The sequence below is a fragment of the Vitis vinifera genome, chromosome 14 (assembly GCF_030704535.1).
Source record: "Vitis vinifera cultivar Pinot Noir 40024 chromosome 14, ASM3070453v1".
Classification (NCBI taxonomy): Eukaryota; Viridiplantae; Streptophyta; class Magnoliopsida; order Vitales; family Vitaceae; genus Vitis; species Vitis vinifera.
The window spans coordinates 14,499,572-14,524,102 of NC_081818.1; the positions used below are offsets into that span (position 1 = coordinate 14,499,572).

At 38.1% G+C, this 24,531-nt stretch overlaps 1 pseudogene; it reads right to left on the reverse strand.

Annotated features, from left to right (window-relative positions):
- Positions 1–23,151, reverse strand: part of LOC100260005 (probable pectate lyase 10) — a 56,239-nt pseudogene extending 33,088 nt beyond the window's left edge.
- Positions 23,152–24,531: the final 1,380 nt, after the last annotated feature.

Sequence of the window (24,531 nt, forward strand, 5' to 3'; positions counted from 1 at the left end):
TGGTCCCCGATAGCGGCGCCATTTGATTCATGCCCAACTGGTGTCCCTTGATTTTGGTCCTCAGACGGAAGTAATCAACAAAATTTATAACATATTACACCATGTACTAGGATAGCCTTAGCTAGCATAGCATAGTGGCTCTAGGATCGTTCATTGGGATGGGTTTTCACTTCACAATTGATATTAATTCAAATATGAATTGGTGCTTTTTCATTTCAAGGTTAGCTTTAAAAGAAAACATAAACTTTGGTTGAAAAAGGCTTGGTTTTAAGCTAACCAAAAATAGTAACTGATTTTAATTACAAAGAAAAGTGTTTCTTGGAGTTTCAGATCACTAGGCTCAAGTTCCTAATACAAAAAGAGAGTTTCGGTCACTTGTTTCTTTTCCTCGCATTGGGGATTTAACATATAGTTATTTCCCAAATTGGTGTGGTACAGATGTTTCCCCTTAATGGGTTGATTACTACTCAAAAAGTGTTATTTTATAGCTTGTAATTAACTCTTTTAAACACTTTTGAGTAGTAGTTATTACCTTTTAACCCAATTAACATATTAAGGACCTTTACAATCAATTCTAATCAAATTGTGTTAAGTTTTGGTGTTTTGATAGCTTTTTGATCACCAAAGCAATCCGAGATTGAGGAGAGTTATTTGGAATCCATGTCAAAGCAATGGAAAGCTCAGAAACATGAAGAACCGAAGCTTTGAAGTCCTTTGCCATAAGCAAATCCGGAATGCAAGGAGAGGAAGCAAAGAGAAATCTAACATGAAACATTCTAGATGATAGTCATGTCAGCCACTTTTGGAGTACTTTCTGGAGTTCAATTTATGTATGCTATATGTCGTTTTGAAGCTTAGGAAGTTAACAATCCAATGCTTCAAATAGTGCACGATTCGGAGTTGAAATGAAGGAGTTACGACCATTGGAAGCCGATCACTCCAAGCTAAAGGAAAATTTTGCACAGCTGCGAAATCAACCTTAGGCTGCGAAAATGGTGTCCTTTTGCTGCGAAATTTCGCAGCCCTCTTGCACGCACGGCTGCGGTGTTCTCCTAAAGCTTCCCGATATTTGCGACCGACATTTTGAGATATTTTGCTTTAGATATTTGATGTCTAAATCCTCAAACTCTCCTTATAACCCACCTATCATAGGATTCCTTAGTCTTTAAGTAAGAACAAAGGGTGAATAACCTCTTATATATAGTTTGTAATTTTCTTTACAAAAGAGAATCAAATCGAAAGTTTGTTCTCAGACGCATCCTTTGTACAATTTTGCAAGGAAGTAAAATACAGAGCCTTTGCTCTGTCTTACCTTCTCGTTTTGATTGTATTATATATTATTTACTTTTTATTTCTAGCCAATCAAACTCTGAGGATTTTTCCTCAGAGGATGAGCAACTAGGCTCTTTGTCTCTTGGAATGAAGAAAGCCAGGTAAGTTTCCTCATGCATAAATTGGAAGTTTTGTTGTTTTAGTTTTTAATGAAGAGAAAGTGTGACCCGTTAATGGTTTTTATCTTTTTAGTTAACTTAAAACGCCTTTAAATCACCTGGGCCAACACTTGGTAAGGCAAGTGATCTCCATCCATTAAGATGCACTAGTTTATCTCTTGCGAGCCTTTGAGAGGTGGTTTGAAGGTAGGATTTTCTAGAATAGCCAACACTTGGTAAGCTTTTGGACTCCACGAAGACATCCATTAGTTATCTCTTGCGAGCTTTTGACGGGTAATCCAAGGTTAAGGATCACCTTGAATGACAAATGCTAGGTGAGAGGCACGAGCCATTGCAAGATGCATCAGTGAGAGGGATTTAGTGTTTGAACCCATTAAGGGGAAGCATATGTACCACACCGGTTAGAGAATTAACTATATGTTAATTCTCTAATGCGAGGAAAAGAAACAAGTGACCGGAACTCCCTTTTTGTACAAGGAATCTGAGCCTAGTGATCTAACTCCAAGAAACACTTTTCTTTGTAAGTAAAATCAGTTACTATTTTTGGTTAGTTTAAAACCAAACCTTTTTCACTCAAACATCTTTATGTTTTCTTTTAAAGCTAACCTTGAAATGAAAAGGCACCAATTCATCTTTGAAGTAATATCAATTGTGAAGTGAAAACCCATCCCAGTGAACGACCCTAGAGCCACTATGCTATGCTAGCTAAGGCTATCCTAGTACATGGTGTAATAAGTTATAAATTTTGTTGATTACTCCCTGAGGACCAAAATCAAGGGACACCAGCTAGACACGAATCAAATGGTACCACTGTTAGGGACCATTGAGAGGACATGAATCAGCTGAGACACCAATTGGGAACGTATCATGGGTTCAAACACTAAATCCCTGTCACTGATGCATCTTGCAATGGCTCATACCTCTCACCTAGCATTTGCCATTCAAGGTGATCTTTAACCTTGGATTACCCGTCAAAAGCTCGCAAGAGATAACTAATGGATGTCTCCTTAGAGTCCAAAAGCTTACCAAGTGTTGGCTATTCTAGAAAATCCTACCTTTAAACCACCTCCCAAAGGCTCGCAAGAGATAAACTAGTGCATCTCAATGGATGGAGATCACTTGCCTTACCAAGTGTTGGCCCAAGTGATTTAAAGGCGTTTTAAGTTAACTAAAAAGATAAAAACCATTAATGGGTCTCACTTTCTCTTCATTAAAAGCTGAAACAACAAAACTTCCAATTTTTGCATGTGGAAACTTACCTGTCTTTCTTCACTCCAAGAGACAAAAAGCCTAGCCACTCATCCTCTGAGAAAACATCCTCAGAGCTTGATTCGCTAGAAATAAAAATAACAAGAAAACAAAAATATGAAGGAAAAACAAAGCAAGTGCTCTGTAAAATATATTTCTTACTATGATCGATTACATCATGGATTCATTTACATTTGTTCAAAGATATATATAGAGAAGATATTTTCTAAGAAATATCCCAATAATATCTTTGATTTTGATTCATTTACTCCTGACTTCCCGAGCTTCGAAACGAGATATAGTATGTATGAAATGGACTCCAGGAAGTACTTGAAATGTGTCCAATAGTTTCTGTCCTCTTGAATTCTTCATGTTAGATTTCTCTGTTTTTCCTCCTTGCATTCTTGATTTGCTTTTGGCAAATGACTAAAAAGCTCCAAAGCTTGGATTCTTCTTGTAAATGAGCTTCCATTTGCTTTGTCATGGATTATATAAAGCTCTCCCTCATCTTAGTTTGCTTTGGTGATCAAAAGCTATCAAAAACACCAAAACTTAACACAATTTGATTAGAAATGATTGTAAGGGTCCTTAACATGCCAATTGAGTTAAAAGGTAATAACTACTACTCAAAAGTGTTTAAAAGAGTTAATTACAAGCTATGAAATAGCACTTTTTGAGTAGTAATCAGGGACTGAGATATGAGTTATGCGAGTGGCTCATATCTCAATATGACTTTACCTATCATAGACTTAATATGGCAATCAGCAATGTTGTCACTGTCAATGAAGAACATGTTAGCAAAGTCATGGGCATCCCTATCAAGGTCAAGAAGCTGCTACCAACGCTAATTCAGCTAATACTTCATCTACAACATATACCAATCCTCAAGCTTACATGGTTGCACTAAGTTTTGGTGATCCAAACAACAATTCTTGGTTTCTAGACAGTGGAGCTATGCATCATATTGCAGTTGACAGTTCTAATTTGGCTAGCAAGAATGATTATAACGACAAAGAGAAATTGGTTATTGGTAATGGTTCTAAACTTCATATTAGTCATATTAGCAATTCCGAATTTCTTTCTAATCATTCTTACAAATCTTTACGTCTTAATAACATTTTACATGTTCATCATATTACCAAAAACCTTGTTAGTATTTCCAAATTTACCACTAACAACTCTGTTTCTATTTAATTTACACCTTCTTACTGTTATGTTAAGGATCTGATCACAGGGGCCACTTTACTGAAGGGAGTACATGATCGTGGACTTTATCATCTTAAGTTGTCTCCTACTCGTACTACACAGGCATTCATTGCTCATTCTAGTCAACCTGGATCTTGTTCTTCATGTTTTTACAATAAAACTGCTTATTGTCACTCTTTTGTGGCTTGTAATGTTTCCTTTCCAAATAAATCACATGACAGTTGTAATACTTCTATTGTTCAAGATTCTCCTGTAAAATCTCTATGGCATAATAGATTGGGGCATCCATCTGTTTCTGTTCTCAATAAAATCTTACATTCTATGTCAATCTCAACATCTTCTCATCAGATGTTTTATGATGCTTGTAAACTAGGCAAACTTCATCAAGAATCTTTTTCTTCTATTGCTGTCAAAACTAATAAATCTCTTCAATTGATACACTCGGACGTGTGGGGTCCTCCTCTTAATATTTCCATTGAAGGTTATCGATTTTACTTACTATTTGTAGATGATTTTAGTCATTTTTGTTGGATATATCCTATGAAACACAAGTCTGAGGTACCTTCTATATTTCTTAAATTCCAAGTTTTTGTTGAAAAACAACTTTCTTCTAAAATTTTAGCCTTGCAAATAGATTGGGGAGGGGAATTTCGGCCCTTATTACCTATTCTTGAAAATTCTGGTATTCTTTTTTGACACTCTTGTCTCTGCACCCATCAACAACAAAGAAGAGTTGAGCGAAAGCATCGTCATATCATTGATCTTAGCCTCACACTTCTGGCCCAAGCTGTTATACCCTTGACATTCTAGTGGGATGTCTGTGTGTCTTCTGTTTTCATCATCAATCGGTTACCTACAAAAGTTCTAGCAAATTTCCAGTCTCCTTTTGAAACTCTTTTTGGTTCTAAACCTGATTACTCATTTTTCAAAGTTTTTGGTTGTTCTTGTTATCTTTACTTACATCCTTACAATTCTCACAAGTTTTCTTTCAAGTCCACCAAGTGTCTTTTTCTTGGCTATAGCCCTGCTCATAAAGGGTATGGATGCCTTAGTCCTTCTGGTCGGATTTATGTTGCTAAGTCAATCACATTCAATGAAAATGACTTTCCTTACTTTACGATGTTTACTCAACCCAATACTCCACATCAGTCTTTTATCCACAAGTTCAATTGTCCATCATAGGTATTGCCTTATTGTCCTTCGGTTACTCCACCTTCTACTCATTTACCTACTTCATCTTCTCAATGCCATATTTATTCTTTTGCTAATATGTCTAATACTTTTACTACAACTGTTACCAATACTCCAATGGCTCTTGCCCTACCTGTCTCTAATGCTTTATCTAACAATGCGTGCTCTAGTTTTTCTAATTCTATAACAGGTTCTGCTTCACTGCCCTCCTGTCTTACTACTGGCACTACAGTTCCTATTGTTAACAACATAGTTTGCATACCTTGCACGCATGTTGTTCAGCCTATTACTGCTACTATGTCTCAACTTCTCCTCCACACTTCTACCAATATTCATTCTATGCAGACAAGGTCTAAAAGTGGCATCTACAAGCCTAAGGTTTACACAACTGTTGTTGCTTTGCCAGATCACTTCCAAGAGCCCTCTAGTATTCGACAAGCTTTAAAATTACCTCATTGGAAAATGAAAATGGAGGCTGAATATTCTGCCCTTGTTCGCAATGGTACTTGGTGGCTAGTTCCTAAAACTGAAGGATGCATATTGTCCAAAACAAATAGATCTTTAAAACCAAGTTGAAGGCTAATGGTTCTTTGGATAAATTCAAAGCCAGATTGGTTGCTAAGGGGTTCAACAACATGCTGGTGTAGATTTCTTAGACACATTTAGTCCAGTTGTCAAAGCCTCTACTATTCAGATAATTTTTACTCTTCTTGTTGCTTACAATTGGGACATACTGCAGATCGATATCAATAATGCCTTTCTAAATGGCATTCTTCATGAAGATGTCTATATGTGTCAACCTAAAGGGTTTTTTAGTTCTACTCATTCTACTCATGTTTGCAAGCTGATTAAGTCACTCCATGGGCTTAAGCAAGCTCCTCGAGCTTGGTTTGTTCAGCTTCACAGTGCTTTAGTCTCATGGGGATTTCAACCTTCCATTTATGATAATTCTTTATTTCACTCTCCAAAGAATGGTCATTTGGTTTTGGTATTAGTATATGTTGATGATATCCTAATAACTGGTGACAGTTCTTCACTTATTCATTCTATGATTCAGGCTCTCACTTCTCGGTTTGCTTTGAAGACTCTTGGTTTTATTAGTTACTTTCTTGGATTTGAAGCATTTAGAGATAGTTCCAGTCTCTATCTCAATCAAGCCAAATATATTTCTGATTTACTTGTCAAGACAAGCATGGTTCATGCTAAACCATCCTCTACACCAATGGCTCTTGGTCAGAAACTTGCTCTTAAAGACAGTGTTCCTTTTCCCGATGTCACCTTGTATCATAACACCATTGGTGCTCTCCAATACTTAACTTTAACTCGGCCTGACATATCTTTCTCAGTTAATAAGTTGAGCCAATTTCTTAAGGCTCCTACATAACATCATTGGAGTGCTTGTAAACATCTCTTGTGCTATGTTAGTGGTACCCGCACTCTTGGTTTATCTTTCTGACCTATTGCTCGATTTACACTTGAAGGCTTCTCAGATGCGGATTGGGCATGTAATATTGATGACAGAAGATCTACGACCAGTTATTGTGTTTTTCTTGGTGGCAATTTAGTAACTTAGAGTTCTCGCAAACAATAGGTCGTTGCAAGGTCTAGTACTGAATCCAAGTATTAAGCACTGGCTAGTGTTACTATGGAACTACTTTGGATAAAATCTTTACTGGATGAACTTCAACTTCCATTACAGCACTGTCCCATAGCTTGTTGTGATAACCTGGGCATGCATGCTCTTACCCACAATCCTGTTTGTCATTCACGCACTAAACATATTGAGGTGGATGTCCATTTCATCCGAGAAAAGATTCTCCACCGTTCTCTTGAAGTTTGCTATATACCCTCTCAGGAACAACCAGCAGACTTGTTTACTGAGTCTTTGTCTCTTTCTCAGTTTCAATTTCTGTGTTCCAAGCTTTGACTTGGCTTTTTCAGTTGTTGCATAGCATCCTTCCATATAGACAAGCTCTTGTTTTTCAATGTCGTTGCCACTATTACTATTGCAATTGGCAAACCCGCGCATTCTTTTGCTACTTCAATTGCTATAGGTTGCAATTTGTTGTTGAATTTTTTTCAAGTCAAGCGTCTGGAACATAGACGCAATGACGACATTGTGGAATAACTTCTCTTGTTCGTCTTGTTCAGCCACTTGCTTCACCAGCGTGGTCTTCCTGACACCACCCATCCCCATACTCCGATCATGTTGATGTCGGCATCCCTTAAGGCCTCCATAACTTCATTTAAAATCCTCATTCTTGATTCTAAAGCTTTGCAAGCTTTGGAAGGTCGAGAGAGGCACGATATGATACCCTCTCGAATTGGCCATCTCCATGGATTTGAACAGCAACCCTTACTTTCTTCCTTGTTTCCCTGCTTAGCTGGTACCCGGACTTCAAATTAGGACATAACCCATTGAAACAACTCTTTCGTGCCTCTTTCTGATCTTCAAGGAAATTGCAAGCATCTTGTATGAACCCATCAGCACGTGTCAACCACTTGCAAACATCATCCTCAATTTTATGACCCTTCCTAATAGCTTCATCCACTGAGTGCTGCTACCTAGCCCTGGCATCCCTCAACTTCTCAACTTATTGAGAGAAGTCCTCAATGTTGGTGCGGTGGTTAAACAAGTAACCCAGTCGACGTCTAACTGAAGCAACCAGGTACTCTGAAACTATTGTTACAACCGAAACAACAATTTCTACCATTTTCTATATTATTTTTATATATATAAAAAAATTAATTTTAAATTAATAAATTTTTTATATATATTATTTCACACCTATCTAACTGAAATTTAACATTTTATATAAAAATTAAATAATTTTAAAATATACAAATTTTTAATAAAATTTAATTATATTTAATTTTATATTATATTTTTATAGTAAAATTCAATATGAAAAAAATATTTTTTTATTAGTTTTCTGAAACCGCATTAGTTTATGAATAGTGAGAGAGAGAGAGAGTCCTATCCTACAAAAAGATAAATGAGAAAATAACACTATTGAAGAGAAGATGACAAGTTTTTAATAATTTTTAATTATATTTATTTTATATTTATTATGGACCCCGCATTTTGCTCGATGCGTTCCCACTTGATGACGCAACTCACTTTTTATTTATTTAGTGAAAATATGATTTTTAGAAAAGACTTGGAGTCGCCACTTATTTTTTGTTTTATTTTTAAGGAAAAACAAAATAAGAAAGAAAACCCTAAGTGTGACTCCTTATTTGGAAAAGACAATCTATGGAAAACCAAAGTCGAGTCTAAGGGTCAAGTTACTTATTGGGAAGGTATAGTAAAAAGACAGTAGCACCCCTCTAAGTCCCTAAAAACGAGTCTCTACTAAAGAAGGTCAAACAAGTGTGGCAATTAATGAGGAAATCAATAGATACCAATGAAATGATCAAATAATAAAACAAATCGAGCATGAGAATGAATAAATAAATGAAGTAGGAGCAGAAGCGTACCTTAACAGCAAATAAGAATGTGTTGTCATGGAAACAAGGTTAGTGCACAATGATAAGTGTAAAATATCTCACACAAAACCAATCAAAATCAAATAATATCAACCATGCAAATCACTTGAATTATTTTTGAAAGAAATATTATGAATGTTGAGTCTCCACCAAAGCCCAATTGATTTTGCTTGAATCAATCCCACAAATTCCATTGTTTTGGAATTCTAAAAATCATATTCATGCTTATTTAAAGTCAAGATAAATAAAAGATTATTTGAAAATCAAAGAAAATTTGTGAAAGTGCTTACCAGAAGGGAAATGTAACAAGTTTATTAAAAACGAGATTTTTTTTTTTACCTAAAACCCTAATAAAGATTGAAAAGCTGTAGAATTAAAAAATATTTGAAAACTAAAGTGGAATTAAAATTATTTGAAAGAAAACTAGAGTTTTGAAAATTATTTGCAAATTGAAATCTTAAAAATTAAATTTAAAAATTGGAATTTTAAAAAAATATTTGAAAATGGGAGTTCTGAAAATTAAATTTGAAAATTGGATTTTTGAAAAATTATTTGAAAATGAGAGTTTTAAAAATTAAATTTGAGAATTGAAATTTTGAAAAATTATTTAAAAATGGAAGTTTTGAAAATTAAATTTGAAAATTTGAATTTTGAAAAATTATTTGAGAATTGAATTTTTAAAAAATTAAATTTGAAAATTAGAATATTGGAAAATTATTTGAAAATTGAAGTTTTTAAAATTAAATTTGAAAATTGGAAGTTTGGAGAATTATTTGAGAATGGGATTTCTTAAAAATTAAATTTGAAATTTGAACTTTTGGAAAATTATTTTAAAATGGAAGTTTTGAAAATTAAATTTGAAAATTGGTGTTTTCAAAATTATTTGAAGATCGAAGTTTTGAAAATTAAATTTGAGAATTGGAGTTTTGAAAATTATTTGAGAATTGAAGTTTTCAAAATTATTTGAAACTTGGAATTTTGGAAAATTATTTGAGAATTGAAGTTTTGAAAATTGGAATTTTGAAGAATTATTGGAGAATGAGATTTCTTAAAAATTAAATTTGAAAATCGGAATTTTGGAAAATTGTTCGAGAATGGAAGTTTTGAAAATTGGAATTTTGAAGAATTATTTGAAAATGAGATTTCTTAAAAATTAAATTTGAAAATTGGAATTTTAGAAAATTATTTGAAAATGGAAGTTTTGAAAATTATATTTAAAATTTGGAATTTTGAAAAATTATTTGAAAATGGAAGTTTTGAAAATTGGTATTTTGAAAAATTAATTGAGAATGGAATTTTTTTAAAAATAAATAAATAAATAAATAAATTTATCACCAAAAGATGAAGAGTTAAGAGTACGCCACTTGGCCTATGGGGGTAATACACTAGTAGGTGGCCATGCATGGCCATGCAGATGTGAACCCGGGGTGGAGAGGTTGTTGGTAAGAGTGGGGCTTGTTCTCTTGTGTAAGAGTCACTATAACCTAATAGCATCACCTCAGTTTGGTGGGTGAAGGAGTTGTTGGAGATGGTAGTGGTAGGGGATCCCATCACAGCATCAACAAGGCCATCAGCGTAGTTGGAGAGGGAGTTGTGATCAATCCAGATGTGGCTGGAGCCAAAAATTCAAATGGCATCACCATCGACCATTATCCTCCATCCATAATGGCTAGGTCAGCTTCGGACCTTGGAGTTGCTAGTGGGCTTGCAATCATGGATATGGAGACCATGGATAATCACAATGGTGACAAACTCGATGGTGATGCAAGCCCCATTGGCGATGTGGACATTCACTTCATGAGCATCAATTGTCTTGAAACTGTTCATGATCAGCTCTTGTTTCAGTTTGATCACTGTGTCCAGCTTGAACACGATCCATAAAGGCCTGTTCTGGATGACAACATGGCGAAGAGTGCCAGGTCGGGGATTGATAGTGTTATAATCACCAATGTTTGTCACCACATAGTACTGTCTATCCTAACCACCAATGACATTGCGTCCAAAGCCAATGCCATAGTCAACAAGGCGCTTACGGCCAGTGTGTGTCACAATGCCAGTAGTCATCAATGGGATTTCCAATTCCACATGAGAAATAACCCATGTTCCTCATTTTTGTACTATTACGGATGCTCATATCAACCATGGAAGCAACATCCTCTGGATTTTCCACGGTGTGCTTATTCCACTCATTACACCCTTCACTTTTATCCAACCTCTCCGCCATTATGGAGTTCTCCAAACTCTACAACTGCTCCGACTTTTCTTCAACCCTAGAAAGCTCCCATTAGGCAAAGAGTGACTTGGCTACCAATGATATGTGCATGATCAGAAAGCCTAGTACAATGCAAATGCCAAGTTCAAAACAAAAGTAAGAAAAATGGCTTTAATGATGCTTGTAGTTCTTTGCCCCAACGCAATTGACAACCCACACACAGTGATGGTCCATTTTCAATATGCATCTCCCACAAACAGAGTAGTGATGGCACCAGGGTGGTTTAAATAGGTTGCACTTTCAACAAAATCAAACTACTTCACTTGTTGGGTTAGCAACCATATTTTCCTGGTCTACACCTAAGCCTGCACCAGTGTGTTCTGAACCCATCAATTGATTAACATCTCCTTTCTCCTCATCCACCATGGACTTCCAATTCAGTGGAACACCACCCGGATCCATGGAAATAGTAGAAAAGTAGCTCCATAGCAACATCACCAACAAAGAATGAAACAAAAGCAAGAAACACCCAGGACTATGAAGATCATGACAGAGCCGAGGCCATGTAGTGTCGTACAAAATTTGAAGATGTTCCACGCCATTATAGCTCCAGATCTCTCTGCTCTCTAACTAGATACTCCTTTTTGTTTTTACTCTCAAAATCTCCTCACCCAGCTCTCTGTTTTTCTCTCAAAACATCCCATGTTTCTTGCCCCTCCAGAATATCCCCAGACCCACAACTCTCACCCCTCAAAACCTCTATCTCACTCCTCTATTTTTATTTTTATTTTCAATCCCTCCCCTGTCTCTGCCCTGTGCTTAGCTCATTCTCCTCTGAAAAACTCTATTCTAGCCATCATTCCTTGTTTAGAGATGTCTCTCTCTCAACCACCACCATGGCAAGTTGGTGGTCCTTGCCACACGTCTCAATAGCTCATTCATGGAAGTCTACCCCATTCCAAATGAAATGTTTAGCTCTTCCCAGGTGGCCAACAAGTGGTGAGAAAAAAAAAATTTGGTCCAAAGAGGGGTCTACAAATATGCCCATCTTCAATAGAGTTCATGAGTATAAGGAATATGAACACTAAAGTGAAAAGAAAGTGTGAATAGTGAGTGGAACAAAGTGAACTCTACCGAAGAAAAAGAAAGACCCCTAAAGGTACACAAGTAGAACACAAACTTGCTCAAACCAACAAACGAACAAAAAAGGCTATAAAATCCTAAGAGAATGGTAACTCTCAGAATGCCTCTAAAGTTGCACTAGGGATCCAGACTCCCTCTAAGATGTCTCTAGACATGACTCAAAATTTGATGTCAACGTTGAGTAGCATTCGAACCACTTAGGAGCATAGGGACGAGCACAATGGGAAAAAACCATACGTGCATCATATGAGGACACAAGGCGTAGGGTGTCTAACAATACAATCAAGACATATGCTACGAGCTTAAAGAGCTATATCACACAAAATGGAGAAGGACAAACTTTGGAACATCATGACTCTGAACACCCAAGATGTGGCTCTGAACGTCTAGACTGAGACAAACAATTTTGAACAACTAAACTATGGCTCTGAATGCTTAACTATAAGCAATGGCTCTAAACTCCAAACTGAGAAATGGCTCTGAACGCCTAAGTAAGGAATATGGCTTTGAACGCCTAAGATGATGAAAGGGCTCTAAGGGCCAATGGTTCTAAACTCCTATGAAAGAAAGTGGTGGCTCTGAACTCCTAAAGGGTGAAAATGGCTATGGATGCTTATGAAAGAAAGTGATGGCTCTGAACACTTATTGAGGGAATGATTCTAAAGGCTTGTGGCTTTGAACGCCTGTGGGAGGAATGGCTCTGAAGCCTTGTGGCTCTGAATTCCTATGAAGGAAATGACTTTGAACGTCTATGAAAATGATGGCTCTGAATGCCTAAAACTGTGGCTCTGAACGTCTATCTAAGATGGTGGCTTTGAACGCCTATGGCTCTGAATGCCTATAAAGGAAAACGGTTCTAAAGGCCTATGAAAATGGTGGCTCTGAATGCCTACAACTATAGAAGTGGCTCTGGATGCCTATGAAAGTGATGACTTTGGCTACCAATGTGAGAGCGATGGTGGCTTTGAATGCTTATGAAGAAAAATGGTGGCTTTGAACGCCTAAGGTGGAAAAGTGGCTCTGAACGCCTAAGTGAGAGAAGTGGCTTTGAACTCCTAAACTGAGCCAGGTGGCTCTGAACGCTTATGAAGGAAATGATGGTTCTGAAGGCCTAACTGAAGAATGTGGCTCTGAACACTCAGTTGAACACCTAACTGAGGAAAGTGGCTCTGAATGCCTAATTGAGTGAGGTGGTTCTAAACACCTAGGAGAGACGGTGGCTCTAAATGCCTAAGCTAGAAAAATGGCTTTGAACACCTAACTGAGAAAGTGGCTCTGAACACCTAAACTGAGGAAGGTGAGACTAAGCAAAGTGGCTCTAAATGCCTGGTGGCTTTGAACGCCTAATATGAGGAAAGTGGCTCTAATCGCCTAAACTAAAGAAGATGGCCCTGAACGCCTAAACTGGAGAAGTGACTTTGAACGCCTAACTAAGGAAGGTGGCTCTGAATGCCTGACTGAGGAAGGTGGCTCTAAACGCTTAAACTAGAGAAGGTGGCTCTGAATGCTTATCAAAGACGGTGGCTTTAAATGCATGTGGCTTTGAACACCAAAGATGGAGAAGTGGCTCTGAAATCTTAAGTGAGAGAAGGTGGGTTTGAACACCTAAACTAAGCAAGGTGGCTCTGAATGCCTAATTGAGCAAGGTAGCTCTGAACGCCTAAACTATGGAAGATGGATCTGAATGCCTATGAAAAAAATCGGTGGCTCTGAACGCCTAAGGAATGTGGCTCTGAAAGCCTAACTGGGGAATGTGGCTATGAATGCCTAACGGAAGGATGTGGCTCTAAACGCCTAAACTAGGGAAGGTGGCTCTGAATGCCTAACTGAAGAATGTGGCTCTAAATGCTTAAGCTAGAAAAGCGGCTTTAAACGCCTAACCAAGAAAGTGGCTCTGAACACCTAAACTAAGGAAGGTGGGACTAAGCAAAGTGGCTCTAAACGCCTGGTGGCTCTGAATGCCTAACCTAATAAAAGTGGCTCTAAACACCTAATATGAAGAAAGTGGCTCTGATCACCTAAACTGGAGAAGGTGGCTCTGAACACCTAAACTATGGAAGATGGCTCTAAACACCTACGAAAAAAAGTGGTGGCTTTGAATGCCTAAGCTGGAGAATGTGGCTTTGAACCCCTAACTGAGGAATGTGGCTCTGAACACCCAATTGAAAAATGTGGCTCTGAATGCCTAAACTAATGAATGTGGCTTTGAATGCCTAACTAAAAAAGGTGGCTCTAAATGCCTAAGCTGGAGAAGTGGCTCTAAACGCCTAACTAAGCAAGGTGGCTCTAAATGCCTAAGGTGGAGAAGTGAATCTGAACGCTTAACTGAGGAAGGTGGCTCTGAACACCTAAGTTGATGAAGGTGGCTTTGAACGCCTAAACTATGGAAAGATGATGGCTCTGAATGCCTAACTAAAGAAGGTGGCTCTAAATGCCTAAAATTGTAGCTTTGAACGCTTAAAACTAAAGAGATGGCTTTAAACACCTAAAACTATGGCTCTGAATGTCTAAATTGAAAGAAATGACTATGACACCTAAGCTGGAAAAGATGGCTCCGAACACCTAAAATTGCAAAGTGGCTCTGAATGCTTAAGCTCAGTAAGGTGGAACTGAGCAAAGTGGCTCTAAATGCCTAAGTGAGGAAGGTGGCTTTGAATGCCTAACTGAAGAAGGTGGCTCTAAATGCCTAAATCGAAGAAGGTGGCTCTGAATTCTTAAGCTGGAGAAGTGGCTCTAAACGCCTAACTAAGCAAGGTGGCTCTTAATGCCTAAGCTGAAGAAGTGGCTCTGAACGCCTAACTGAGCAAGGTGACTCTAAATGCCTACGCTGGAAAAGTGGCTCTAAACGCCTAACTGAGAAAGGTGACTATGAACACCTAAGTTGACGAAGGTGGCTTTGAATGCCTAAACTATGGAAAGATAATGGCTCTGAATGTCGAGATGGCTATGAACGCTTAACTGAAGAAAGTGGCTCTAAATGCCTAAAATTGCTGCTCTAAACGCCTAAAACTGGAAGAGATGGCTCTAAATGCCTAAAATTATGGCTTTGAACACCTAAATTGAAAGAAATGACTATGATGCCTAAGCTAGAAGAGGTGGATCTGAATGCCTAAAACTGCGAAGTGGCTCTGAACGCCTAAGTTGAGTAAGATGAAACTGAGCAAAGTGGCTCTGAACACCTAAGTGGGAAAGGTGGCTCTGAATGCTTAACTGAAGAAGATTGCTCTAAATGCTTAAACCAAAAAAGATGGCTCTAAATGCCTAAGCTGGAGAAGTGGCTATGAATGCCTAACTAAGGAAAGTGGCTCTGAACGCTTAAGTTGATGAAGGTGGCTTTGAATGCCTAAACTATGGAAAGATGATGGCTTTGAATGCCTAAACTAAGCATGGTGGCTCTGAATGCCTAAAATGAGCAAGGCAACTTTGAATGCCTAAACTGTGGAAAGTGGCTCTGAACGCCTAACTGAGAAAGGTGGCTCTGAACGCCTAAACTAAGGAAGGTGGCTCTGAACGCCTAAACTAGGGAAGGTGGCTCTGAACGCCTAAAATGTGGAAGGCGACTCTGAACACCAAATTGAGAAATGGCTCTAAATGCCTAAGTGGGGAATGGCTTTGAATACTAAACTAAAAAATACGACTTTGAACACCAAACTGACCAATGGCTCTGAATGCCAAACTATGAACGATGGCTCTGAACGCTAAACTATGAACGATGACTCTGAATGCCAAACTATGAATGATGGATTTGAACGCTAAACTGTGAACGGCGGCTTTAAATGCCAAACTATGAACAACGGCTCTGAATGCCAAACTGTGAACGACAACTCTAAACGCCAAACTATGAATGATGGTTCTGAACACCAAATTGTAGAGATATGGTGGCTCTAAACACCATAAACTGAGCAAGGTGGCTCTGAACGCCTATAGAGAAAATGATGAGGGGAAAAATGCCCCAATGTGGCGTGTTGCCACAACTTTCGATCCACTAAAAGGGTCTAAAATAAAATAGTCCACTAGGGAAACTATAATCGCCTCAACTTAACGATCTACTAGGGAGTCATATGTACTGGGACGGTCAAAAGTCAAAGGTCATGCTCCTCTGAAGGCTCGTCTCGACAGAATCATCAAAACTATGATCAGAAAAGAAGGTCATAAAAGCTAAATGTGAAATCAATCATCTCGACAATAGAAAAAATGGGGAATATGCCCCAATATAGCAACTAGTACATCTGGTCTGTTCTGATGACTCGAGAATAACTCAATGGGAATGTATAAGAGATCTAACATGTACTCCACTTAAATGATGATACGGGATTTTATGCGCCTGAGATAACCCCATCAAAGAATCATGACAATATTAGAAAGTATGAACCTGACTGAATGACACAAGAAATACTCTACTAGGGAATCATCGTAAAATAAAAAATAGATCATCAACTCGACATATATCTCGTAAATAGGGATGATCATGCAAATCAATGGAGATCTACAAATCTCAACCAAAACAAAAATATGCCCCAATATGGCATCAGATGTGTGGTAGGTCAGAAAATCAAATGACATCAAATGTCTACTCCTAGTCATCCATGTCCACAGCTAAATTGGATCCAAAAATCAAAGAGGTGTTTCCCATAAGAAGAAGCATGATGATATCTAAATGTCGAAAAGTGTGACCTTGACTAAATGGCCCAAGAGAGACTCCACTAGGGGATCATGATAAGATAACAGTAGACCATCAACTCAACATGCATCTCGTAAGTGGGGATGATCCTACAAATCCTTGAAGATTTATAAATCTCAACCGAAAAGGAAATATGACCCAATATGGCATCAGATGTATGGTAGATTAGAAAATCAGACAACATCGAAACATCCATCATCAAATGTGTAATCCCAGACATCCATATCCACAACTAAATCTGATCCAAAAATCAAAGGGGCGTCTCCCAGAAGAAGAAGCATGATGATAACCAAATATCAACCAAATCTAAAACACCTATCCAAGTAGGGGCTGGCAAAGACAACATCTGATCCCATGGCCTCAGGGTGGTCTTAAGACATGGGATGTAATGTAGGCTAGGGTGATAGGGTAATAGAAATGAAGGAAAACTAGGCCCAAATACCCAATAATCAAAACCTATGCCCTCATGTATAAAATGCAACATGTATAGAAAAGTTTGTGAGCCATGGACCCAAGAGTGCCCAATGTGAATATAATATCAATGAAGAGATAAATGAAGAAAATTGAACTAATAATAAGATGTATAAAAATAATGTAAAGAGGGTAGTGAACCTAGAATAGGTCACTATAAGAAAAGAACAAGGAGGTGAAACGAAGAAGATGAATCAAAAACAATAACGAGGATGATAGCGAAACAATGAATATAAGAAGAAAAGTGATGATAAACTCAAATCAAACATGGAATGAAGTCACACCAACAATGAATGTAATGATGGAAAAGACAATGACCCAAAGCCCTTAGGAGAAGGTTTCTCATCTCACTCTCAAAGAGATATGACAAAGTGAATACAAAGAAAAGAGGATCTCGGAAAGCTCACATACGAACTCTCAACAACAAACATACTCGATAAAAAGACCATCAGTTATCAATATACATGCTCAATGATGGATAATACTATACACATACACACATGTGCTTATTTTTCTTCTCTTTTCATTTTTTTTTTCATCTTTTTTTTTTGTTACATATATACAAATGTACATACCCTGAACATGAACAAAATAAGCTCCAAAGATGATATCAATAATGGATAGACACACTCTCAAGTGTTAAAGTAACATAAACTCTCTCTAATGAGATGACCTTCTTAAAAAAAGGGTCTTCGAATCAATGTTTGTTGTATAGATAATGGAAATGATGTGACCATTCTCCATGTAATGAACTGAGGAGGATCACCACTCAAAGTGGAGAAAAGATGAAACATAACAAGTAGCAAATGAGACAAGAAAAGAGATGAAGAACACAACCAATGAGATATGATGGAATGCAGTAGTGTGATGGTAGGAAAAATAATGAGAGAAAGATGCGCTCGTAGGCCCAAAGCTCATGAAATTCCTAAATGAAGCATGCATACACTAAAAGGCCCCTATCCTGGTGTAGAAGTGTAAGCAAGATAATAAGAAAGAAAAGCTTTGATGCACATCCGAGGCTCAATAGGCTAGCAACAATCTGTATGTCAAAATGAGATTACAAGGTATGTGGCTAACCGAAATGATGGCCACCCATCTTGCAACCATGGTCTCAAACATAATACTTCTTTAGCTGATCTACATTGGTTGGCTCCAATGAGGAAAATATCGCGATATATTATTGATATATCGTGTATCGGGAGGGGTCGACACGATATTTCATGGAGAAATATCGATCCGGCAATATTTCGCGAGAAATCCCCAAAAATCAGCGATATCTCATGATATATTGTCGATTTTTCCTTATATATCGCATGGTCAACACGGGTCAACGGAGGTCAAAGGCGCTACAATGAAGTCAATGCGCTATAGTACCTATAGTGCCTAAAAATGGCTTTTGTTGCTGATGGGATTTGAACCCCAAACCAAAAGGTTTGAGGTTCAAACCACTAACCATCCAGGCAAACTCACCCTTGTTATATAATATGCATTATACATATATATAGTTAAACTCATTATATAAAGAAAATATTAAAAGAATATTTTAAAGAGCAAATTAATTATAATTATTTTATAATTAAATGCAAAAATTTCTTTTAATTGATTACCAAAAATATAAAAATTATATAATTTTCTTCATAATGTTTTTAATATCATTAATAATTAATTAAATATTAAAAAATTATACATATATCATAATTTATTTTATATTGTTTAATACAATTGAATTAAATGGATCATAATTTTAATATTAATATATATTTTAAAATTAGACATATTACAATCAAATATCATAATATTAGATGTAATTTAATAATAAATGTACACTTATAAAATTCACATTTTTATCGATGCATACGATATTATTATCAAATATGATAAATCATATTATACATATATCAAATTATTTAATAAAACAACTTAAAAATATCAATATACTTCTAATTACATTTTTATGAAGTTTTTCTTGTATTTTTATAAATTTTGATCAATTTTAGGCTTATCGATATTTTTTTTCCAAATATCCGCCGATATATCCGATATATTTGTAAAATCGAAGTATCGATATATCCGTAATTACCGATATTTTCATCCTTGGTTGGCTTTGAGAATCGGTTTCCATCTAGATTCATTAACCATACAATGCCTTCTAGGGTCTACTCCCTAATGAAATAAGGACTTCCCCAATTGGGCCTAAACTTCCTTTTAGGATCTCTAATCAATCCTCTAATGACCTTCAAAACCAAGTCACCTCTTTGTAGTGGTCTAGGCTTAACCCGTTTTTTGAATGCACGGGCCATCTTCCTCTAATAGGCACGAACATGGTCCCTTGCCCACAATCTCCTTTCATCTAGGAGATTGAGCTGGTCTAATCGAGCTTGGGCCCAATCTACCTCAAAAATCTACTGCTCCAATACTACCGGTAATGAACTCATTTCTATCTCAACTGGTAACACTACCTCCATACCATACACCAAGGAATAGGGTGTGGCTCCTGTAGAGGTGCGAAAAGAAGTCCGATAAGCCCACAATGCAAATGAAAGCTTCTCTGACCAATCCCAATAAGTCTTAATCATCCTCCGCAAGATCCTCTTAATATTCTTATTCGTGGCCTCTACTACCCCATTAGTTTGCGACCTATGCGTAGATGATATGTGATGTTGGATACCGTATCTCTGCAATAAAGTGTCAACATCTACTTTGAAATGTACTCTTCTATCTGAAATTAGCTCATGAGGGACTCCATAGTGACAAATAATGTGTGATCTGATTAAACTAGCAACCCCAAATGATGTCAATCTCGCATACGAGGCAGCCTCCACCCACTTGGTGAAGTAATCAATGGTGACCAACATGAATTCATGACCACTGGAAGACTTCGGCGAAATCTTTCCAATAATGTCTATACCCCATACTTAAAATGGCCCTGGTGAAGTTAGTGCATGTAACTCTGAATATGGCACATGAATGAGGTTCCCATGTATTTGACACTCTGGACATCTCTGAACAAACTGGCAACAATCTATCTTCATAGTCAACCAAAAATACCCGGTCCTCATGATCTTATGGGCTAACATATGTCCTCCCATATGTGGTCCAAAGACTCCCACATGAACCACTCTCATTACTCGATTGACAGAGGTACGTTCTAAGCACAATAGTAACATCCCATCAACTGATCGTTTGTATAGTGTCTCCCCACAAATCACAAATTGAGTGGCTAACTGTCTCAATGCTCTCTTATCCTTGGTCATGGTGACCTCAAGTATATGCCAAGTCTCAAAAACTGATATATGTCATGGTACCAAGGCAAACCATCATCCAACTCTGCCTCATCAATCAAACAATAATAGGTAGGAACCGATCTCGACTCAATCAGTAAAGGGCGAATAGTGGTATCGGTAGGAATATTAATCATGGAAGCTAGAGTAGCCAAGGCATCAGAAAACTGGCTCTGCGCTCTAGGTAGATCAATGTGTATAACTCAAATCATCAAATCTTTTGACCAGTAGCTCCAAGTATGCATGGTAAGGCCTGAGTTTCACATTTCTAGTCTTCCAATGGCCCTGAATCTATATCAATTCCATATTGGAGTCACCAAACACCTCCATCTGTCTAATCTCGAGCTCAATAATTGTCTCTAATCCCAAGATACAAGCCTCATACTCAACAATATTGTTCGTGGCAAGATGTCGATCAGAGAACCCCAAATGAACAAATCTACGAATGTGGTCACCATGAGGGGATATCAACAGAATACCCATCCCGTATCCAAAATGGTTAGCCACACCATCAAAATACATGCGCCAACATGAAAAAAACTAGTCACTGCAGCTAATTCCTCATATGGGAAGTCATCATCAATCACTCTACCACCAGAAATCAGTAATGAACCTAAGTAATAAGCAACAATGCTCCCTCTGATAAACTTTTGAGTGACATAATGAATATCGAACTCAGTCAAGAGTACCAACCATCTCATAAGTCGACCAATCATAGCAGGCCTGTCAAACAAATATCTCAACGGGTCTAAATGAGATATCAAGTGCACTGAATACTCTGTCATGTAATGTCTCAATCTCCGAGTAAGTAAGCATCTCTTGTAAAATATGAGTTCCAAGGAAAAGAATAGAAGAAGCATCTAACTCCTTCATGCATGCTCCACTTGGCTCGGGGGATATAGCTCAGTTGGTAGAGCTCCACTCTTGCAATTGGGTCGTTGCGATTACGGGTTGGATGTCTAATTGTCCAGGCGGTAATGATAGTATCTTTTGTACCTGAACCGGTGGCTCACTTTTTCTAAGTAATGGGGAAGAGGATCGAAACATGCCACTGAAAGACTCTACTGAGACAAAGATGGGCTGTCAAGAACGTAGAGGAGGTAGGATGGGCAGTTGGTCAGATCTAGTATGGATCGTACATGGACCCAAACCAATGCCAAGCAGAAGCGCTCAATCACGACATATCTCGTCTCATAATCAAACATCTCTTGCTCAAATAATAAATAGCTTGCTCCTTTCTTAAATCATTGAGCTGAGCTAACATGCATCCCAAGGTTATGTTTGAGATTGACAAGTATAGGAGTAAGGGACAACTTGGTGTAGGAGGCACCAAAATTGGAGGCGACAACAAATACTTCTTGATCCTCTCGAATGCACGCTGGCGCTGATCATCCCAAACGATAGGCTAACTCTTCCTCAAGAGTTAGAAAATGGGCTCACAAATATCTGTCAATCTGGGCGATGAATCTACTAATGTACTGAACTGAAATCTACCTAAGAAACCCCTGATCTCTCTCTCAGTACTCGGTGCGGGCATGTCAAGGATGGCTCTGATCTTATCTAGATCTACCTCTATGCCTCTTTCACTAACCATGTATCCTAGTAGTTTTCCAGAAGTCACTCCAAAAGTTCACTTCTTAGGATTCAATCTCAATCAGAACTATATAATCCTCTCAAAGAACCTCTCAAAAGCTGCCAGGTGATCCGATCCATCTCGGGATTTTACTATCATGTCGTCCACATAAACCTCGACATCTCGGTGCATCATATCATGGAAAATGGTGGTCACTTCTCTCTGGTAGGTAGCTCCAACATTCTTCAAACCAAAGGACATCACTTTGTAGCAATAAGTACCCCACTCAGTAATGAAAGACATCTTCTCCATGTCCTCTAGAGCCATCAGGATCTGATTATACCTAGAAAACCCGTCGATAAATGACAACATCGAATGACCTGTTGTACTATCAACTAGCATGTCAATATGTGGGAGAGGAAAATCATCCTTGGGACTGGCCTTGTTGAGATCTCGAAAATCAACACAGACTCTCACCTTGCCGTCCTTTTTGGGAACAGGGACAAAATTGGCCAGCCACTTGGGATACTCGACCACTAATAAAAATCCCACACTGAGCTGCTTCTGAATCTCCTCCTTCACCTGCAAACTCCAATGAGGATGTAATTATATCAACTTTTGCTTAACCAGTCTGACATGAGGTAGAAGTGGTAAGTGATGTTGGACTATGGATGGATCAAGGCCCGACATGTCCTCATAAGACCATACAAAAACATCCAAATATGATTTGAGTAACTGGGCAAGGCTATCCCTCTCATATGTAGATAAATCCATTCCAATCCTCAGCTCCCTAAGCTGGTCTACTATACCAAAATCAACAATCTCAATGCCTCCTATGGTAGGTGAAACTCTCTGATCACTGGGACTCGAATTAAAAGTAGAAGAAGAGTCCTTATTTGAATCGTGCTATACAATCTCATCATCTATATCAAATTTCTGTGATGTGGATGAATGAGATGTAGATAAAATGATGTCACAAGAGACAGGCAAATACTCAAAAAGACTCATATATATATATATGAATAAAGAGTAAGTACATCATCAGAATGGGAGACAAATCCCGACAATACATCAAAAGAAAGTGGAGGGTCCACATGCTCGGACTCTACAACAACTAGGCTAATAATGCCCTCAAGTACATCATCATCATGAGCAACAGTAGTAAGCAGCCCTGGAGCAAGGACAAGCTGAACATTCTCAACCATCTCGATAGCAAGTACCCCAAAAAAATTGAGTGGAGAAGTAGTCTCTGGCTGAACATCATCAGTAATCTAACTCAAGTCACCATGAGCATCTCATCGCTATACTCTTCATGTGGAATTGCCCCATATATCATGCCTGTAATCTCAACAGATGTCCCATACTCATCAGTCTTCTCTAGGAAATAAAGCATCAATAGGCTCGTATGGTCTGGAGATGGAGGAGTAACCAAAATAGAAGTGGAAGTAAGGAGCTTTGTCACTCAACTGCAATTGATGAACTAGACAATCAAGCTCAGTCTTCTGATCAACACTAAGTCCAATGGTAATCCTCTTTGAATGCATCTGTGTCTCTAGTTCCCTCACAAAATAATCTACTAAGCTCATTCTTTATGGGTGAACAGGATAGTCAAATGGCATGTGGAGCAAACGAGCTCTAAGTCTCTCCTTGCGTAGAAGTGATCAGCCTCTGTAGGAACAAAACCAAGATCGAAACGAGTATCATGATCAACTACAGTAATGAACTCTCTAGAGCCATGTTAACGACGCCCTAAACCCAAGCTAGGTAAGAAAGACATAGATCTCATTATGTCCAAAACCACTATACTACTATGCTCATCAAAGGCAAACGCCACATGATCTCTACAGAACTACTCAATCTCCATAGTCTGTATCTCATCAAAGGTGAAGCCAGTCAAAAATAGGTCATCGTCGCCATGACTAATCTCCAATACTGGCTCAGAAGTAGAATAAGTGTCTCTAGTAGACTGTATAGTAATGACTCTGCCCTCATGTATGAACTTCACCTTCTGATGAAAGGAATATGGTATAGTTCCTGCTCTATGGATCCAAGGTCAGCCCAGTAACAAGTTAAAGGATGTGGGAATCCTCAAAACCTAAAATAAGGCAGAGAATATGATCGAGCTTATCTTCAAATCCAATGTCAACGTACCTAAAACCTCTCTACGTGTATTGTCATAGGCTCAAACTGTCTAAGAATATGGCTCAAAGTTTGAAAGTCCGAAGTCGAGAGCGACTGTTGTAGCTAGCTGGCAAACGTTTAGGGAAGAGCCATTGTCAAGAAGGACAGATGGAACTCGATGCCTAGAACAACCAACAAAAATGTAAAGGGGTAGAGTATGGTCAGAACCCCCAAAGGGTAAATCGTCAACAGAAAAGACAATGCATGTGGCCCTGTTAGCTATCAACATATGGATCAATCCCTCAGGAATGGGGGATAGATATCTCAACTCCCTGACCAGTGCCTCTCGGTGAGATGTAGATGATGCCAAAAGACTCCAAATGGAGATACATGCCTGAGTGCTCTGAAGGTGCCTCAAGATCTCATTGTCTTCTCATTTGGTCTCCTCTTCAGTGGCATCACTC